Raw genomic sequence first — 16,613 nt, 5'->3', positions numbered from 1 at the left:
GGTGCATCAACTGTTGCATGACAGCTCATCTCTGCAGTCAAGGATGCTAGTAGGGTCTTCATTGTTGTGACTGTTGTGGAAAGTGCTTCACCTACCTTCTGAATGAAGACTGAGAGCATTACACATCCACAGGACATTTTAGTGCACTATTAGCAGACATATCCAGCTAGCCAGCCCTCTTCTAAACTAAAAATTAGAGAAATTATTTTAATCAGCAACAAAAGATTTGAGAACCATCTAATAATGTACAGCATAACTTTTGCAAGTACAGTAGGTACTATTAAAATCTTGACATTTAGCACCCAGAGTAATTAAATTTACTGTAGTATGTATGATATTCCCTACACTTAGAATAGGAACTAACAGAAATATAGTGCCCACAGTAAATAACAGAGTGTGGAAAATGTCATTTTTTCTATTTGTATATTCAATATATTTGTAAGGATTTGAGAACCTCCACTTTGGTGCCCACAGTTGATTGCTGGAAGAAATTATTGGATTAAGATGGCTAGCTGTCTGATTTGCAATAGCATCTTCCCATTGAGCTACAATGTGGCAATGAAACTGCTTTTCTGGAAATCCAACTCTCCATACTGCTCTTGCCAAATATCTAACCTCTGAAAGGAGCACCACGCCATACTATGCGATCATAAAAATGATTAAACTACAATGCAAATATGACAATGCATTTCCAACAATTTCTTTCTTCTTTTAAGAAGACTGCTTGTCAAGATGGGTTCTGATCCTTGATTTCCTGTTCTAAACTCATAAAGCAGTAGTAGGTACATCACATAAAGCAATGTAATGGAAACAGGATAGGCACAATGGCTGGCCTAAGCACATCACTCTTTTGTCTGTGACTTTTCAGTAGGAAATCTCTATGTGTTTGTACCTTATTTTCTGTCTTTCAAACCCCAGTCTTGATAAAGTTGTGTGAATAACTTGCAGCGTATTTAGTTGAATAAAACTTGTACTTTAAAATGCTTTCTTCAGTCAAAGTCAACTTTCAAAGTCTTATTCAGATGATGCTCATCAGTTTCAGGAGACTTTGTGGATACTATCCCTGTGCAGTGGGGTGCAGTGGCCCTTTGAGGGAGGGTGCAGGCCAGCCATAGACATGTCCTTGGTTCATCCTAGGAACCACTGTAATTCTGCAGTTCCTGAAAGGAGCAAATGACTGACAGCAAGGCCTGTTAGGAATTGGGGCAGGATTTAGTTGTCTCAATTTGAGAGAGACCAAGGACTGGGATTTGGGAAATATCTGGTGAGGGGCTCTCCACTAAAAGAGCTGGGGAAGCTGCCCACCAGGAGCTGTGTGGATGAAGAGGTCTGAGAGCAGGCCTAGAGACAAGCAAAGGAACCAAGGAAGGAGTAAGAATTTGCTTGGGTAAAGGACTGCGTGTGACCCCTGGATAACCCAGGGGGAGTGGGTGGGGAGGGGAGATTTAAATGTAAGGAGAAAGCAGAAGAAGGAAATGGCTTGAAGCAAGTGAAGTGCTTGGGGCTTGAGGCCTGGTGTGTGCACAGGCTTATATTTACAGATCCCAAAGCAAAGTTTCCAGAGAGGTTGGAAATCCTTTTGTAACCCCCATGCTAGGGTGAAGGCCAGTGTGGATCCTGAACAAACAGCTGTTAGCTTGGAGAGGGTGAAGAACTGTGGTTATTTTGTTGCTGTTTGTTTGGACTTATTTGATACCATAAAATGGGAGGACTGTGACACAGTGCTGAGAATCAGCATCAGAAACAGCTCTCTGGTCACTATAAATCCAATTAGTGCCCCCCAGAGAAGGACCCAACTGAGTGATGCCTGAGCTGGGTGGAGCTATAGGGTTGCCAACTTTCTAATCGCACAAAACTGAACACCCTTGCCCAGATCCTTCTCCAAGGCCCCCACACCCTGCTCACTCCATCCCCCTTCCTCTGTCACCAGGGGGTTGGGGTGCAAGAGAGGGTGAGCCGGGCTCTGGCTAGGGGTGTAGGTTCTGGGGTGGGATTGGGGATGAGGGGCTTGGGGTGCAGGAGGGGGCTCAGGGCTGGGACAGGGGGTTGTTGTGCAGGGGGGCATGTGGGGTGTGGGCTCTGGGAGGGAGTTTGGGTGTGGGAGGGGACTCAGGGCTGGGGCAGGGGGTTGGGGTACAGAAGGGGTTTCGAGGTGCACGCTCTGGCCAGGCAGCGCTTACCCCAGGCAGCTCCCGGTCTGTGATGCAATAGGGCTAAGGCAGGCTCCCTGCCTGCCCTGGCTCTGCGTGGCTCCCGGAAGCAGCCAGCATGTCCGGCTCCCAGGCAGAGAGGACAGGGGGCTCTGTGCACTGCCCATGCCTGCAGGCACCACCCCCACAGCCCCCAAAAATCAGACGCTCGGAGCTAAGAAGCTAATTAACCCATGAAGTGGAAAAGTTGAAAAGCACAGGAAGGAAGTGCAAAGTGTTGGATGAGAGAAAGAAAGTGAGAGAGGGAGAGAGGAAGGCAAAGGGGCTAGCAGAACCAAGATAAAGGGAGTTTTCTGTGTGGACAGATCTCTTTCCTCTGGCAAAAAGGGATGATGTTTATATGTTGTTGTAAATAGAATTGCTGCACAGGATTGTAAAGGGGTGGTGTTTGAGATAACACAAATTACATGTTGATGTTTAGAAACTGGAGGCATTAGAGTCATTTGTATGAGAAGTCAGTAGCAGAAGGCCATGCACTGTCACAAGGCCTTTGGCTGGAGAGCTAGACCACATCAAATCACTCAAACAGCCAGAGATGGAATTGAGACAAAAACTACCCTGCCAGCAGAGGGCGATTGCAGACAAGAGGGGAAACAATGGTTTGATATCAGAGAGGTAAGCCAGATCTCTGCTTTTTGGGTTGTATGTTATAAAACATTGAGTGGTATTGTATTTTATGTCTTATATCTTTTGTGTGATTGGATGATTTATGTAACTATCCAGGAAAGCATGAATGGTGAATTTAGAATCAAATATACAATCTGAAATTCACTTTTTACAAATATTCCATCTAAAACTTCATTTTTTGTAAGAATTCACACTAATGTAATTCAAGAGATCGAATGTTCATTGGAAGTGAACATAAGAAATCAAATAAAAATTTGTGGACAATCAAATTGAAATTTGCTTTCAAATGAATATTTGTGCACAATTCTTTCTACTATTTGCTAAGCTCTATTTACGGCACATGCCTTAAAGAATTTCATTATATCATTTGGGTAGAACATGGCTTTGGTTATTACTGACTGTCAGTCTATATTGGTGTGCACAGTTCTGGAAGTAATTTCAAAAGGTAACATGAACTCCTGTAAGAATATTGCTCAGTATAGGGATATGAGTCAGTTAATTGTCTCCTTCTATAAACTGTGATATAGACTGAAATCTCTTTGTATATTCTACGCATGTTTCTTTTCGTAGTCATTAAACATTAACAGCCTAACTTTGATACCTAGGAAGATACAGGAACAAATGATTAAACAATCAAATTGTAAGCAACTAGAGGTGATTAGTAATAGCCATCATGGATTTGTCAAGATCAGTTCATGTCATAACAGCCTAATTTCCTTCTCTGACAAGGTTACTGGCCTGGTGGATGATGGGAAGCTGTAGATGTGATATATCTTGATTTTAGTAAGGTGTTTGACACAATCTCACATGACATCCTCATAAGCAAATTAAAGAAATGTGATCTAGATGAAATTACTCTAAGGCAGGTACATAACTGGTTGAAAAAACATACTCAAAGAGTAATTATCAATAGTTCGCTGTCAAACTGGGAGAGCGTATCTAGTGGACCCCCACAGGGGTCTGTCCGGGTTAGGTATTGTTCAAAATTTTTCATTGGATAATGGGGTGGAGGGTATACTTATAAAATTTGCAGCTGACAATCTGGGAGGGGTTGCAAGCACTTTGGAGGATATGATTTAAATTAGAAAGGACCTCAATAAATTAGAGAACTGGTCTGAAATCAACAAGATGAAATTTAATAAAGACAACTGCAAAATACTTCATTTAAGAAGGAAAAATCAGATGCACAGCTACAAAATGGGGAATAACTGCCTCGGTGGCAGTACTGCTGAAAAGGATTTGGGGGTTATAGTGGATCACAAATTGAATATAAAAAAGATGTGAACAAACTGGAGCAAGTCTGGAGGAGAGCAACAAAAATGATAAAAGGTTTAGAAAACCTGACCTATGAGGAAAGGTTTAAAAACTAGGAATATTTATGTGAGGCTTTCTCAGGGTACACAGGACTTGTTACACTCCTGCCTCCGGCATGAGGGAGGCTTTCTTGTGGTAGCTGGATGTCAGCTCCCTCAAGCTGCCAGCCCTTAGAATCACAGAATCATAGAATATCAGAGTTGGAAGGGACCTCTGGAGGTCATCTAGTCCAACCCCCTGCCCAGAGCAGGACCAATCCCAACTAAATCATCCCAGCCAGGGCTTTGTCAAGCCTGACCTTAAAAACTTCTAAGGAAGGGGATTCCACCACCTCCCTAGGTAACGCATTCCAGTGTTTCACCACCCTCCTAGTGAAAAAGTTTTTCCTAATATCCAACCTAAATCTCCCCCACTGCAACTTGAGACCATTACTCCTTGTCCTGTCATCTGCTATCACTGAGAATAGTCTAGATCCATCCCCTTTGGATCCACCTTTCAGGTAGTTAAAAGCAGCTATCAAATCCCCCCTCATTCTTCTCTTCCGTAGACTAAACAATCCCAGGTCCCTCAGCCTCTCCTCATAAGTCATATGTTCCAGATCCCTAATAATTTTTGTTGCCCTTCGCTGGACTCTCTCCAATTTATCCACATCCTTCTTGTAGTGTGGGGCCCAAAACTGGACACAGCACTCCAGATGAGGCCTCACCAATGTCGAATAGAGGGGAACGATCACATCCCTCCATCTGCTGGCAATGCCCCTACTTATACACCCCAAAATGCCATTGGCCTTTTTGGCAACAAGGGCACACTGTTGACTCATATCCAGCTTCTCGTCCACTGTCACCCCTAGGTCCTTCTCTGCAGAACTGCTGCCTAGCCATTCGGTCCCTAGTCTGTAGCGGTGCATGGGATTTTTCCGTCCTAAGTGCAGGACTCTGCACTTGTCCTTGTTGAACCTCATCAGATTTCTTTTGGCCCAATCCTCCAATTTGTCTAGGGCCCTCTGTATCCTATCCCTATCCTCCAGCGTATCTACCTCTCCTCCCAGTTTAGTGTCCTCTGCAAACTTGCTGAGGGTGCAATCCACACCATCCTCCAGATCATTTATGAAGATATTGAACAAAACCGGCCCCAGGACCGACCCTTGGGGCACTCCGCTAAATACCGGCTGCCAACTAGACATGGAGCCATTGATCACTACCCTTTGAGCCTGACAATCTAGCCAACTTTCTACCCACCTTGTAGTGCATCCATCCAGCCCATACTTCTTTAACTTGCTGACAAGAATACTGTGGGAGACCATGTCAAAAGCTTTGCTAAAGTCGAGGAATAACACGTCCACTGCTTTCCCTTCATCCACAGAACCAGTTATCTCATCATAGAAGGCAGTTAGATTAGTCAGGCAAGACTTTCCCTTAATCTCTTAAACACTCTCCTCAGAGCTAAGCCAGCCCCTACTTTGCCTTGCAGGTTAACAACAGGTGTACCCCAGTCCCCAAGCCACTCTGAAAGCATCTCTCTGTAGTGTCCCTCCCCTGTCGCTGGACACGCACAGTAATTCCAGGTTCACTATTCCCAAGGGAATAGTATACACACACCAGCTTGTTTGATTCAACTGAGTATCAGCTCCAATAGGACAATACAACACTGTAATCTGATTATAGTAAAAACAAATATATGTTTATTTAGAAAGGGAAAGATTTAAGAGATAGCAACCAAGAGTAATAAGAACAACAGGCTACAAATAAAACACAAGTATATCAGGCTTCTACTAGACTAAGACTTAATTTTAACCAGCTAACTTTGTCTAAAGCTAAGCCCTTTCTTGCAGCATTTCAGCTAGGGTTATTCAAAATCTTATTTTCATGGGTATAACTGCAATGCCTGGTTACCCCCTCAAGTGCAGAGTAAAAAGAGGGGTCCTTGTGCCTTTTTCTTATACCCCAATATCCATTATTTTTGTCCCCAGAGTCAGGATTACTCCCTGTGGTTTCCTTCCTGGCATGCAGGCCCCAAGGTCTTCCCATGGTCTTTCCATATTGCCGTGTATTTCACGTCCCCACATTGACCTGTTTTTTCCTATTGATTTTCACATGTAAATGGGGCCTCCTTGGAGTTTATTTTACAATGCTTGATTTATATATGAACTGAGGCAGGTGATTGTCCTATATATAGGACACTGGGAATCTAGTGCCTACATGGTGCTATCTTCTACAGGTATCTTTGGCAAGGGTGCTGGAGTCCTAACTGCCCACGAAGGTCCTTATGATATTGAAGGTGGGAAAGACCCTGTTCCCAGTTGGAGATCTCCTCTCAGTGTCTTCCCCTCTCTTTCTTCTAGCTGGTGACTTTCCCTACAGAGTAGAATTAAAAACCAAAATAGATATCTTATTAAAGACAAGTCCTTATTTTTATTTATACATTACCAGTCGCATGATGTTCAGTCTCCATTGAAGCACAGTTGCCATCGGGCTGGATTCATGAATCTGAAGTTCTGGAAGTTTTCCCCACACACAGCTGATCTGTCAAAACTGGATTTCAGTTTGTCAAACAAAAATTCCATGTGCAGCATGGAGCTGCTTGTAATTCATAAAGTCCAAGTCAGAAGGGACCATTGTAACCGTCTTATCTGACTTCCTGTACAGCACAGGCCACAGAACTTCCCCAAAATAGTTTGTAGAGCATATCTTTTAGAAAAACATCCAATCTTGATATGAAAATGGTCAGTAATGGAGAATCTACTGTGACCTTTGGTAAATTGTTCCAATGGTTAATTAATCACACCCTTAAAAATTTACATCTCCTTTCCAATTTGAATTTGTCTAGCTTTAACTTCCGGCTATTGAATCATGTTATACCTTGCTTTGCTAGAATGAGGAGCCCATTATTAAATATTTGTTTGCCATGTAGATACTTACAGATTGTGATCAAATCACCCCTTAACCTTCCATTTATTAAACTAGATAGATAGACTCAAAGAACTCAGTTGGTATAAGGCATGTTTTCTAATCCTTTAATCATTCCGATGGCTTTTTTCTGAACCCTCTCCAATTTATCAACATCTTACAGTCCTATTGGTCTTTTCCACCGGTTATTAGTTTTCATTCAAATCAGGGTGGTGCTACTAAAACTAGAAAGAAAGACAAAAAGCTCATCACATTGTGGTTACCTTCTTAAAAACTCTTGAGCCAAATTTTAATACAGCACCAACAAAAATATGCTATTATTTCTTGCTGGTATGCAAAAGGAAGCTGTCTAATAGAACCAGTTTCCTGGCCATCAAAACGTTGACAGAGTAATATTCCCAGCTCTATACAAAAAGAAATTATTAATATTAGATGTTTAGATTTTTTTTACTAAGAGGGGGTCTGCCAGCTCCCTAATGATTCATGAATCTTTTATTGAATTTTGAAGAATATTCCATAAAACTGAAGAATAAAACTAAAATATTAAAAAGTTAAGTATAATTAATTACCAATTTATTTTCATGAACACATTATTTATTGTTTCACATGACATTAATCATGCCTCCAATATGTTAATATGGGCTCAGTCCTTGAGTCCTCACTAATCAAGACTCCTACTAACTTCAGCGGGAGTTTTGCTTAAGAAGGAACTGAAGGATTGTGGCCTTAAAAGCCACATACTTGTGCTGAAGTAGAAAAGCATCAATAAAACTTGATATTAATTTTGCCAAGAAATTTCTTAATATGAAGATTACTGGTCTTCCATTCACTAAACCTGTCAAAGGTAGTTTTTTAGCAGGATCTATTATATGCAGATTGCAGAGCACACTTCAGTGTAGCCTAATCATTTGTATATTTTGTTCAATTATAAATGACAAACACTTACTGTATTTCATAGAGATTATCTGAACTTCAGCTATACTTTGGAACAGTTACTGTTAAACTGAATATAAAGTCCAGACAGAATTAGTTTCAGTGGGAAATATGCATCATTTCATTGCTGTTCTTCCTCTTGTCATGAAGAGTGAAAGATCTCTTCCAGACTTGTATTCACAGTCACAGTTCTTGCAGTGAATGCCCTTGAACTGAGAGCTCTTAGAACATTCACTCCCTTTCTGCATATACTTAATTTGGTTATTACTACACCTGCAGTAAAAATGCTTTTGGAGACACAATAAATGTCCATCAGTCAGCTGACTTCAGTCTGTCTCAAGGTTTTATTTTCAGATATGTAAACCAATGCTGAGAAGCGGGACCACTAAGCCTTTCATTCTTCTGTCATCTTACTAACTCATCACAGAGAAGTACTTCTCAGCTTTCACTGAACCCATTGTATTATTAATCCACTGCAGCTCAGGAAAGTAACACCATGGCTTAATTATAAGAGCAGTGAATATAAACTGACTTCAGAGAGGAGCTAAAATCTTTCTCTCTCCACTGGAGAATCGTGTGCTGAATGATGTGCAGCAAAAATCTCCTATAGCTGTCTTGGGTGAAATGTTAGCACGAACTGCTGTACACAGGGTAAGGTTCAGATCTTAATTTCATCTGTGTAACTCCAATGGCATTCGTCTTGATTTACATCTGTGTAACTGAGATCATGTCTATACCACAAACTTTGGTCAATGCAATTTATGTCAGCGTACAGCTGCTGAAGTTTGTATATCGCTCATGTGCGTGCTTACTTGGCTGCTTGAGTCAGCACTGTGCTTACTCATCAGGAGAGCTTGTGTCAATGCAAAATGCTGTGCCCCACAGGCAGGTATCTCAGTGTGCCAAGAACCACCAAGAAATTTTGGAAAATTTTTGCCTTGTATTGTGGGATAGAAAGGACTTGTCCAGGGATCGCTGGGAGCTAGCTGTGAAGTTCCCAGCATGCATCTTTTCCCATCCCATCATGCCATCCATATTCCATAAAAATCCCACAAAGCCTATGTGGCACTTTTTGGAGTTCATCATCTCTGATAGGCATTGAGCCAGCAGAGCTCTGCACTATTTTTGTGAAAGTTGCAAATACAGGATGCACAATTCTCCTGTATTTGCAGAGCTTGTAGGAAGTACAGCAACAAGGAGGACAAAATGATTTCTTCAAGGACAATTTGTTGAGGGACATAGCAAAAACCCATTCAAGGTTGTTGCTGGCATTTACACATGACCTATGAGGAACAATTGAAAAAATTGGGTTTGCTTAGTCTGGAGAAGAGAAGAATGAGGGGGACGTGAAAATAGTTTTCAAGTACTTTAAACGCTGTTATGATGAGGAGGGTAAAAAATTGTTCTCCTTAACCTCTGAGGATAGGAGAAGAAGCAATGGGCTTAAATTGCAGCAAGGCAGGTTTAGGTTGGACATTAGGAAAAACCTTCCTAACTGTCAGGGTGGTTAAGCACTGGAACAAATTGCTTAGGGAGGTTGGGGAATCTCTGTCATTGGAGGTTTTAAAGAACAGGTTAGATAAATACCTGTCAGGAATGGTCTAGTTGTTATGTAGTCCTGCCTTGCGTGCAGGGGACTGGACTAGATGAATTATTAAGGTCCCTCCCAGTGATACACTTCTATGATTCAAAGAGCAGCTGCAGAGGTGGAGCACCACTTCTAGACCTGAGAAATGAGCACTGACTGTTGGTGGGATTACATTGTAACGCAGGCTTGGGATGATGAGCAGTGGCTGCTAATGTAAAAGGCCATATTCCTGGATCTGTGTGTGAGTTCACCCCAGCCCTCCAGCACAGGGACACCAGAATGAGAGCTGCATTGACAGTGGAGAAGTGAGTGGCAATCACATTCTGGAAACTTGCAACACCAGATTGCTACCGGTCAATGGGAAATCATTTTGCTGTTGAAAAGTCCACTATGGGAGCCATTGTCATGGATGTATGTAGGGCCATTTATCATCTCCTGCTATGCAGGACTGTGACTCTCAGAAATGTGCAGGACATAGTGAATGGATTTGCAGCAATGGGGTTCCCGAACTGTCATTGGGTGACAGATGGCACACACATCCCTATTTTGGCACCAGACCACCTTGCCACAGAGTACATCAACAGAATGGCCTATTTTCTATGGTTATGCAAGCGCTGGTGAATCACCGGGGACACTTCACTGACATCAGTGTGGGTTATTGAGGGACGGTTCATGACACTCACATCTTTAAGATCATAGGACTGTTCAGAGAGCTGCAAGCTGGGATATTCTTTTCTGACCAGTTGATTGCCATTGGCAATACTGAAATGCCATTAGAGATGCTCGGCCACCGAGCCTACCCCTAGCTTCTCTGGCTCATGAAGCTGTACACCTTGACAGCACCAAGGAAAGATTCAACTACTGGCTCAGGAGGTGCAGAAAGACAGTTGAACGTGCTTTTGGTAAATTGAAGGGATGCTGGTGATGTTTACTCACTAGATTGGATCTCAGGTGTATTGGTGCTGGGGGTGGGAATATAAATAAATAATGTGGAGGTGCCACTCCCTGGAGAGTCTGAGAGGTTTCTGGGCATCAGAGGATGGGGACAGAGCCTGCCCTGTTACACTCCCTTCCCTTATTCCCATAACTTTTAATTAGACATGCTTATAGACGCTTCAACTTTGAAGTGCCTCAGCACAAAGCCTCTCTGCAGCCCCAGCCATGGTGAGTATAGCCTGCCAGGGGCAGGGGTCTGTGTATGAAGGAATTTTGGTTGCATAAAACAATAGCATTTTGGCTCCTATTCCATGAGTACAAATACAAGGCAATTGCACTAAATAATGGCACAGACAGTGGTGGTTTTAGCTGATTATTTCACTTCTGAGGGTAACAAGACACAGGGAGCTCAGCTGCTACTGGCATCATGAAGCTGACTCAGCTGATATGCCACTGGACCCTTTACTGCAATGGTGCCAGCCAAACTTATAGTGGAATGGCCTGGGAAAATTATCTCTGGGGGGAGGAAGAAATAAGGCAGCCATCCTAAGGAGAGGATTGCAGAGTACTTCCATGAAAGTTTCATCAAGATCTCTCAGGAGGATGTAAGGGACATCCCTATGCACATAAACAAATTGCTCTTTGACTCCCACCCACCTTACCCAACAGGGAAATAAAAAGCACTACCTGTTTGTTGTCTCTTTACCATGGGTAGACCCCAGACCCCAAGCCGCCCTGCAGGAAAAGCTCTTCTTCTCTTCCAGAAGAAGAGCCTGAGCTTTTGATATGCGCCATGCAGGTTCCAGGGCAGCTGAGGAGGCGGTATGTGTTACCAGCAACTGGCGTCTGGCAGCTGAAGCTGCACCAGGGCAGGCTCCGGCCTATTATACCCACCACCCATGCTCTCTATCTTTTTTGCAAATAAATCAATGAAGTCTTGTTATCTTGGGGATTGTGATGGAATGCTAAAACTGTATTTGGAAGTTCTATAGCCAGTCCTTATCTGGCACAGAAGCCTGAACTGCTAGTAGCAGCACTGCAATCTACCGTGTACCAGGAGTACATGACTGGAGGGAGGGGAGAGGCTAGGTGCCATTTTTAAATGGAAGCATTGAAAGAAAAATGCATGTTCAGCTGGCAGTATGGGCTAGAATGTGGTGGAGTGGGTAATAGGTCTGGGCTAATGGCATGGCTGGAGTCCCCAGTGTGTCTCCCCACCCTCCTCCTCGCTGTTCATGGCAGGGATCTCTGCCTCAGTTTCTTCCAAGGTATCCATGGTGGTCTGAAGAGTGTTGGACTAGGAAAAACTTTCACTAGGAGGATGGTGAAACACTGGAATGCGTTACCTAGGGAGGTGGTGGAATCCCCTTCCTTAGAAGTTTTTAAGGTCAGGTTTCACAAAGCCCTGGCGGGGATGATTTAGTTGGGGATCGGTCCTGCTTTGAGCTGGGGGTGGGACTAGATGACCTCCTGAGGTCCCTTCCAACCCTGATATTCTATGATTCTATGGTCTCTGCCAAGTACGGCATACAGCTCGTAAAAGTGGCAGGTCTGTGGCTCAGCATCAGATTAATTGTTGGCCTCCCTGGCCATGTGGTATGCCTGGTGCCGTTCCTTCATTTTCATGCAGTACTTCTGCTAATTCCTGTCGTACCCCTTTGCCTGCATCCCCTGTGCAACCTTTTTATAAGTGTCCATGTTTCTCCGTCTGGTCCGTAGCTCTGCTTGCACAACCTCTTCTCCCCACAGGCTGAGGAGATCCAGTATCTCCTGTCTACTTCAGGCAGGAGTCCCTCTAGTTCATGGAACTCGCATGGTCAGTGGGGCAGTTGCACATGACAAGGGAGAGCTGCTAGGTGTGATCACTGAAGTGGGAAATAAGGAAGAGACATTTCAAAAATACACAGACCGCTTTAAAGGGAGGGGTGGCTTTCAGTCTGTGACCCCTGAGCAATGGAGTTTACAATTGTGACCAGAGTGGTCACTGCCTCAGGGAATGAGGCATTGTGGGACAGCTGGTGGAGGACTGCTAGGGTCAACACAGGCCACACAGTGTCTACATGTGCACTGCATTGACCTCAGTAGGTCAACCATGGCGCCACGCTATTCTGGGGAGGTGGTTTTACTGCATTACCATAATGGGGCGCTTATGTCTACTGAAGACCAGTTTGAGTGTAGACACATACACAAATAGCTTGATGCAAGGCAACTTTTGTTGACCTAACTTTGTAATGTAGACCAGGTCTGGGGTCAGAATCTAGCCCACTGCACTGCTGCTGAGACTCTATTTAAGAAACCACGTTCTGCTAATCTGATCTCTCATTCATATGGAAAAAGTAGGTCTTCTGAAAAGTGTATCTACTTAGTTCAAATATATTTTAACACTTCTCTTTTACTTTTCATAAGAGGATCTCAAAGTACTGCAAATATTTTAAAAGTCCCACAATCCCCTTGGGAGGTAGGTAAGGGATATAAAGATCTATCATTGGAGTGGATTGGCAAACACTGTATACCTAGTTAGGCCAGAAACTGAAGAAAAACATACCTAATTGAACCTGTATGGGAATTTTATGCAGAGAGAATGTAATTAGAATTTAGCTAGGATATTGGGGCTAACATCCCACTCCTGCAGAAAAAGAACAACAGGATTTTTTGTATATGACCGCAAGTGGCCATATTAGCTGTTTTATGTCTCTCTAGAAAGGTGTTTCCAGTAGCACAGTTATCTACTCCCAAGCAAACCCTGGTCCAAATTCAGTTTAACAGATACAGTTTGAAAACAGTATTCAGTAAGTCATCTCAATTCACCTTTAACCCAGCTGGAAACTGAATCTGGTAAAGAACATGCCAGACCATGTATTAAGCAGAGTATTGTAAAAGGAGTTTATTTGCTACTGACTGGGTGAGTAGGTGTTCCTTGGCACACAAACCTATGAGGGTGGCTCCTCCCATGTGGCAATGACTCCAGTCTCAGGACATAAGTCTGAGAGGACGTTCTGGGGTGGGGGGGGGGAGTGGTTATTCCTGCTTCAGGGAAAAGTGAAACTGTTTGTAACACCAACTGGGCAGCTACCTCTGTATTCTCTTCCACTAATAAATAAATGTGTTTCTGTTTAACTGAGCTCATCCTGCATCATTGTTCCATTATTACTCTGCCTGGCAGTGCTGACCCAACAACCAGTAGATGGTGAAGCTGCCCAACAATATTTTTTCATGAGCAGAGGATATTGGTGTTCCATGATCTTCATTGGCCGTGCATTGTTTTGAGTTTAAGGTGTTAGTTTTTTACCTATAAACATCTACCTGGCCTGGGATCAATGTATTTAAGAAACTTCTCCTCTCCTTATGTGAGATTGCCATGAGTTATGATTATCAGAGGTGCTCAGACTAGAATCCCCTTAGAATGCAAGAGAGGGGACTGGTGGAAGGGAATTCTCTGAGGACTCCTTGGCTCTGGAAGTCTTTCACTACTAGGGTCTCAAATAGTTGAGGCTGGATAGACCATGAATTTTCTGGGGAAAGCTTTGGAAAAACTGAGTTAATGGGTGGAATGGGATATATTTTATTGCTTTGAATTACTGGCCGGTTAAGTTAATTTTGTTTGGTTGTATGTGGGCTGTACTATGCTGCTGAAGGGTTATTCCAGTATGGACTGGTATTTTAAACAATTGTTAGGATCCCTAGAGCTATGGATAGGAATCTTTCCTTTGTTCTTTAATTGAAATAAATGAAATGTATGAGGTTTTGGAAGCTCCTTCATGGGAGGTTTTAAAAAGAAGGCTGGATAGCCATATGTCTTGGATGGCTTAAACACAACAAATCCTGCATCTTGGCAGGGGGTTAGACTGGATGACCCTTGTGGTCCCTTCTAACCCTATGAGTCTATGAAATGAGACCAACAGAAACAATAAAACTGGAGCTGAATCATAAATAGCATTATCTGGTTTATAAACTGAACAGACAGGTTTTACTATTGAAATAGTTTCCATGCTTATAATAAGAATCATAAGGCATTCTAAAATGAGATAAATAACTGAGAAGTAAACAGCTCCTAGTTCATTACTGTCTGAAATTGAGCCAAATATTTTGTTTTTCTCATCCCACTCATTAAAAATTAATCTAAACTTTAAATTCAGTTTATTTTTTTAAGTGAGTAAATGGAAGAACACAAGACAAAGTAACAGGCTCTCCAGAGGAGGCGGTTGATGTCTGAAAGCTGGTAGGCAAAGCTGATATGAAGGTATGATCAGAAACCTCTGATGGAAATAGATAAAGATAACACTGTATCTTACTCAAAACAGGGAAAGCAAAGCTTAACCTAAGGAGCCTTCAAAGGAGGACTTCGCTTTGATTCTTTACATTGGGGCAGAATTGTTTCACATGGTTGGTACAGTAACATGGCTATGGTGTGATAGTAGTGACAGTACCATAGTTTTCCCTCAGTATTTATGTCCAAAAACAAATAGGTGAACATGATGCCACTTCCACCTGTGAGTGCTAACATGGCTTCCTTCTGTCACACCCACACCGCACGGTTACCTAAACCACAGGTGCCGACTTTCTGATTTCCCTGGAGGTGCTCGACCCCTGCGCCGCCTCAGGTCCCACCCCCACTCCACCTCTCCCCCCAAGGCTCCATCCACACTCTGCCTCTTCATGACCGCTGAACAGCTGATCAGTGGTGGGAAGTGTTGGGGGTGGGAGGGGGAGGAGCTGATCAGTGGGGCCTATGACCTAATCATATTATGGGGATGCTTCATCTTCCTCTGACACATATGGTGTAGGCCACTGCTAGATGCAGGACTGGGACTAGTTGGACTAGCGATCTCATCAACACTTCCCATGTTTTGTGCTGCACTGACCTCCATATAACTTCCCTCAAGGAGAACAAGATTGTGACTACATTTGGGCTGCACCACTACCACCTTCCTCCCTGAAACATTATAGCTATGTTTTGTGTAGTGAAGTGGTCATCCAGGGATTAACTGGGTTACTCAGAGTATTATAGGCTGGAGCCATGCTCCACCCCTCCCTTATTTCCTGTTTACTTAGTGTGTGTTTTCCCCCACTACGTACATATGGGAATAAAACAGCATGTTTCCAGCCTGCAGTACTGTGAGTAACGATAACGTATGTTTCTTGTGTACTGAGTGGTCCATTTACAAAACTGGCAATGAGGGGAAAGCAGACAAATGGCAACGGATGGCAAAATTGCAGAGTTTATTGCAGAAAATGAGGATTGGCAGCAATATTCTGAAAGATTGGGTCACTATTGTATTGCAAATGAGATTATAGATCAGGACAAACAGAAAGCACTTTTCCTCAGGGCCTGTGGCGGTAAAATCTTCTCCTTCTTAAAGAGTTTGTTTGGGTTGTTACAACCCCAAAACAAGGTGAGAAAAGATTTGAAGGCCTACAAAAGATCTTAACAGAGCACTATATACCAAAGTAGAGCATTACTATGAAATGTTTCAAGTTGCATAGTAGAATAAGGAGGCAAAGTGAAAGTACCCACATTCTAAAATAGAGCTAAAAAAATTAACAGAATTGCTCATTTGGAAATGTCTTAGTGGATGTGCTGTGGGACAGATTTGTTTGTGATATTAACAATGAGAGAATTCAAAGACAGTTGCTGGCAGAGGGGAAGGTAACCTGGCCCAGAGCCATAGAATTAGCAACAGCAATGGAAGCAGCAGAGGAAGAACTTACAAGATTTGGTACAAGAACTTACAAGATGCAGGACAAATCACAAAGACTCAGTAAACAAACTGCAGAGCCAGGGGCAAGGGACTCAGGCTGCAGTGGTGTATTTCTGCTGTGGAGAAGCTGCTTTTGCATCCCTTTGTAAATTTAAAATGGCCTGGTGGCATGAATGCCTCAAGATTGGACACTTAGCCAGAAAATGCAAAATCAAACAGCATCTCAAGCCCAGGAAGGCACACCCCAACAGAGCAGAGGAAAAGGAAGAAAGCAGTGGGCATTTTACCTTGAGGGGGATGAAGATTCAGAAGATGAGATATGCTGTTGAAAGGAGACATACTAAAAGGGAAGAAAATACAGCAGAACTTAAGAGTTACAAACATGTCGGGAATGGAGGTC

General features: G+C 43.0%; 1 long non-coding RNA gene across 2 annotated transcripts in view; it reads right to left on the bottom strand.

Moving 5' to 3' along the window:
* Positions 1-5,915: 5,915 nt before the first annotated feature.
* The window catches only part of LOC125630294 (uncharacterized), a 53,559-nt gene continuing 42,861 nt past the window's right edge, over positions 5,916-16,613 (bottom strand). For both annotated transcript variants that reach the window (XR_012666495.1, XR_012666498.1), the window contains exon 4: positions 5,916-6,505. This is a non-coding gene — a long non-coding RNA (uncharacterized LOC125630294). The remainder of the gene's footprint in view (positions 6,506-16,613) is intronic.

The sequence above is a fragment of the Caretta caretta genome, chromosome 1 (assembly GCF_965140235.1).
Source record: "Caretta caretta isolate rCarCar2 chromosome 1, rCarCar1.hap1, whole genome shotgun sequence".
Taxonomy (NCBI): Eukaryota; Metazoa; Chordata; order Testudines; family Cheloniidae; genus Caretta; species Caretta caretta.
This window is presented reverse-complemented; position numbering and strand designations above follow the sequence as displayed.